This window comes from Phaethon lepturus, unplaced genomic scaffold (assembly GCF_000687285.1).
Source record: "Phaethon lepturus isolate BGI_N335 unplaced genomic scaffold, ASM68728v1 scaffold32375, whole genome shotgun sequence".
NCBI lineage: Eukaryota > Metazoa > Chordata > Aves > Phaethontiformes > Phaethontidae > Phaethon > Phaethon lepturus.
The window spans coordinates 4,210-9,480 of NW_010541767.1; positions in this window are offsets into that span (position 1 = coordinate 4,210).

A 5,271-nucleotide genomic window follows, 5' to 3' on the forward strand; every position below is an offset into this window, starting at 1 on the left:
GGACTGCTGACCCCAGGACCTGAGGATAGATGCCACGGTGGTGTACACACACACGCTTCTGACACAGAGATGGGATAGAGAGCTCCTGTCCCACCAGAGCTGGGCAGGCAGCAGCAGCACTCTGGAGAGGAGGGCAGCCATGCAGGGCCCAGCAGAGACCAGCCACCCGTGTGCCTCGCTCCTCTCCTCCTGAAGACTCTGGCATCCCTGGGGTCACAGCAACAGGTTCAAGCAGCGACCCCAGAGCAGACCAGCAGCTCATTCTGCTTGGACTCCAGGGCACAGATGACGAGAGGCCAACATTGCTTGGCAGTTCCTGAGCATCAACTCTGAGATCAGAAAAGCTTTGTTTTTTTTCTGCCACATGGCGATCCCACCAGCCTCTGTGGGTGTCAGGCACTGCTGCTGGGGACACCCTGAGCTGTGGCACCCCGTGCAGTGGTTTGGTCCCGCTATACCAGCACTGGGCAGTTCCCGGATGGAAGTGTTTCAGCCTGCACCTTCCACTCCATGGGAAGGGTTTCTGCCCTGCCGCAGCGAGCCCTGCTATGTAAGGCAGCCACAACCATGCCCTGACCACCATGCACACTATGCCCACTGCTGCAGGCCAGCACTGGGGATGGCAGCCATGCCTTCCGCCCTGCTGTCACTGCGACACCAGAAACAGCAGCCACAGCATTGGAGTGGCCCTGCTCTGTGCCTGCAGCTCAGAGAGCAGAATACCAGGGCAGGCAGCCCTGAGGCTGAGCCGTGTGCAGGGCCACTGCCTCCCTGGGGATGAAAGCAGGGACAGCTTTCAGACAGCAGTGCCCAGAATGCACAGCCATCTGCCCACAGCCATGGTCTCTACTTGGAACAAAATGGACTTACTTCCCATCCCTTCTTCTCCAGGGAAAGCCCAGGGCCATCTGCTCAGTGCAGAGAACATATGCTGGAGACCAAGAAGCTGAGGAGCAGGTTTCAGGGTTACCCCATCTCCTTTGACCCTTTGTATCACATGCTGCAAGAGAGGACTCAGGTTTGGGCACCAAAGGCATCGCTGTACCAGGCGCAGATGGCACAATTGCAGGGACCTGCTTTCTTGCTAGATACAAGCGGAGACCTTCACAGGGCGATCACGGCCCACGTTATACCTGTGTGTATGTACAGATTGTGTGCACCATCCCTCCTGACACGCTAGCACCAACATTGGAAGGCTAGCTAGTGGCTGGGCAATGGTTTAGAAACACATGCACTCATCATGGCTGCTGCTGTCTAGTTGGCCCCATACCAAACGCTAGCAACAGACATCGTAGTTTTAGCCATGGGAGACTACCTCCGCTGGGGCCCTGGTGCAGGCTCCAGCGCGGTGACCATGAGGCTCTCCCCCAGCAGCATGCTCTCATATCCTGTGATACCACCCAGCTGCAGGTTCCTCTACCCTGCCCATCCCAGGGGCTGGTTTTAATCTGAGTCCTGTGCACTGGAAGACAGTTCAGCTGGCACAAGGGTCTTCCAACATGCTCAGGTTGACACCTATCTGCAGGGTGCTTCTCCCATCCAAACCAGACCTGTAGCAGGCAGAGCCCCTCAAGCTCTCCTGCAGACTCTCCATCCATCAGTGCCATGGGGGAGAGCATGCCAATATTAGGAGGACTCCTTCCAGCAGGACACCTCCACCAAGGGAGTGCCCATGTCTAAGGTAGAGAGAGATGCTTTTTACCCCCATGAGATGGAGCCCTGTGGAGCTTCTCCCATTAGCAAGCAGCACCAGGTAGGTCCAGCTGCTCTTTCCCAGCACCAGGAACCCTGCTCCAGCTCTGGGGCCTCGTACTGCCAGCCTGTCCTCCTTGCCTCCTGCCAGAGCAGCTCTGCTCACATGTTCTGGGATGGGGACAGGTCTTCAAATACTTTCAAACGTCCCCCCACATCCTCTGCTGCAGCAGCCACTGCAGAGGTAGGCATTGGCTCTCTGGTGAGGGCTGTCCTGCAGGCTAGCACAGAAAGGACACAGAGTTCTTCTCCACGGCAGCTGGGAGACCCCCCAGACAGGTCTTCAGAGCAGGCTCTTCTTCTGTGCCCAGCTCTTCAGAGGCAAGCAGGTGTGGAGGGACACCGAACCCCACTCCTCCAGCAGATGGGACACTGCAGGGCTGCACAGCCAGTTCCCGCAGCTCTCCAGAACACACAGATCAAGCCCCTATGTCCGGCACCACCACCTCTTCCCAGACCACATTCCTGGTAGAGCAGAGCCTCCAGCTTTGGAAAAGGCACGTGCGCTTGGCTGGGCACCAGGGCCTGGGAGGAGCGGTCAGCCCCTGCCCACCGGGCAGGGGGGATGCCGAGCCCCTGTCCTCGTGGGGCTCTATGACTATGGCTGGGGTGGTGGAGGGCCCAAGGACCGCTGCATGCGGCCTGGATCAGCCCAAAAGGGAGGTGGGGGACGGTGCTGGCTGTGCCTGGCCAGACACTGGCTGTGCCATCACAGAAAGTCAGTCCTGCATCTTCCGCTGGCAAGGCCCTGCTGGCCCAGTCTGCCCCAGGGCTCCCAGTCAGGGGAGGTCACGGCAGTGCTCCCGAGGTCCGTGCCGGCGCGGAGCCCTGCTGGAGGTGGGTGGTTGTGCCTGCAGCCCCAGTGGGGAGACAGGCTGGAGAGCCCCAAAATCCTACCTGCAACCGGGAGCACGCACACGAATGATACCTGCTGGCGAGGGAGCAGCCGAGAGCTCCCAAACACTGGAACCTTCCTGGTTTTGCTGACACAGACCCGGGTGCAAGCCCCAGCCACCACGGCCGTGTGGTCCTGGCCACGGGCGCTCTGGCTGGGCGGGTGGCACCGAGCCCCACAGCCCTCCAGGTGGGACGCTAACCTCGGGCACAGCAGCCATGCTCTGCCCTTTTCCCACCACACAGCAGAGGCAGGATGGGAGCGGCTGAATAAGGATCTCACTGCGAAGGGTGAGAGTTAATTTATACTTAGCTTTGAGTAGTAACAATAACTCCAGGGTCCCCAGCATCTGTAAGACATTTGGTTTAAGCCAGCATGCTCTCATGATCAGCTAGCCGCCATCGAGTGGTATGCCAATTAAATTGGTGGCAAAATGATCAGCACCAACTGGGCAGTCCCACTGGGACAAGCCCAGATTAATATACTGTAAAGTCCACTGAAATCCTGTCACACAGAGAGACAGATGGCTCCCTGTGGACTGGTGACAGAGGGCTGATGTGCAGGTTATCAGGAGGTAGGAGCTTCTTCTGAGTTATCGGAAGGTAGGAGAGTACTTGTTGGCAGAGGGAAAGGACAAAAACACTGCCAGCAAGGATAAACTAGACAAATTTGAAACAGGGAAGATGATTTTCATGAAGGCAATAAACCACAGGAGCAGACGGTCAGGGAAGTGTGCAAGTCTCCACCTTGACACACTCTTGGGTCCAAACTTGCTGCCGCTCTGGAAGAGGCACTACAAGGGCTCTGCAGGCGGAGCAAGCTGGGATGAAAATACAGCCCGCACCACATGAAAATCAGATCTGAAGATCTACAGTTCTCTCTGACTTTAGTCCTTGAATCTACAAATGCTCAACAGCATCACCACAGAGCATGGTCCTCTGGAAGAGGACAGGCTGGACCCAACTCTGCCATCAGACAGTTCTTGAAATCCTGAGAGCAAGAAGCCAAGCAGGGATGGCAAAGCCATTTCTTGATGGGTTTCAAAGCACCCTGCCAGATCATCAGTCTGGGAAAAGAGGGGCAGGCCAAGGAAGAGGAGGAATCCTTGAAACAAGTCCTACACGTGAGGAGAAAGGATGAGGATGGGATCCTTTGGTCTCTGTGGGGTTGCTGGAATAAAAAGCCCAGGAAAAGATCAGTCTTGAGTGGGCAGTGGTGGGCTGGCAGCATGATGTCAGACATCTCACAGTGACCCAAGATGGAGCAGCCATAGAGGTAGGAGCCTCTGAACTGCTCCTGCAGCAGGACCTCTGAAGGATGCAGGCTGTCCAGAGATGGGCACACTGCAGACCAGGCCTGCTGCCAGCACGTTGCCCCAGCAATGCCTGCAGATCCTGCCTGTGAGGGCAGCGTGTAACAGCCTCCCAGCAGCCGCGATGAGTGGTGTGCTCTCCCAGCACACCCCATGGAAGTGCAGCACACTTGCACTTTTCTCCCCGAGAGCACAAACATGCCATGTGCAGACACAGAGAAGCACCCCAAGTCAGAGAGAAACTCAGCACTTTCCAAAGATACAATAGCCTTGGAAGAGTCTCTTGGGGTCACCTAATGCCCTACCCCCCGGCAGGATCACCTCTACCTGCCCTCCAGGAGCAACAGGCTTGTTGAGTCCTTTCAAGCCCTCCAAGCGACAGCTGGTCCCTGAGTGACCTTCCAGTGCTTCCCCATGCTCTTAGAACAATCTCCTACTGCCTGACCTGGATTCTTTTCTATTATTTCCTCACGTTACCATTTGTCCCACTCAAGAAGAACAGAAAAGGGGCTTTTACCTATGACTGGGACATTACCTTTTACACACTCAAAGACTCATGCAGCTCCTCAGGCTCCCTTCTCCTCCTCACCGTATGTACAAGGTGATCATTTTCCCAGATGCTTTTCTCTGGGCTCTCTGGTCTGTATCTACAGAAACGTTGTGTCCAAAACTGGGCACAGTGCTCAAGCAGAGGTCCTGCCAGCCCTGAGTGGCTGGGGAGGACACCTCCATGAACCTCATGCACAAACTCCATTCACCGATCCTCCCATCACGTTCAAAATCCTTGTTAAAAGGTCTCAGCTTCCAAAACCGGCACTGCAAACGCTTTCTGATAACCTCCATTATATTACGACTTTGAGATGAAAAGCGGGGTTTCTTCCTGCTGCAATATGGCTTGTGAGATGCGATGGGTCTCGGTGGGATCTAAGCATCAAGGTGAGAGCCATAAGGAGCAGACCCTGCCCGGAGGGGGGGGTGAGGTGCAGCCCCCTCACCTGTTCCATCCTGCAAGACAGGCACGTGGGCCAAGCAGCTGCTGGAGGAGGCTGATGGCTTCGCACCCAGACATGCCAGGCACCCTTCCTGGGCTGCCGGCAAGGGCAGGATGGCCACAGCTCCTGGGCCAGCACGTGTGCTTGGAGGTCTCACCATTACAGAAACGAAGCAGAAAGCGACTCTGCCTGGCCCCTCCTCGCCACCGACCCACCCTCTGAGTAGGTGCCGGGGCATGCGTCTCCGCCAGGGGCACCGAGTGCATCAAGGACATCAGAGCTGCTCCCTCAAGAGCCCGAGGAGCCCCGAGGAGCACGCC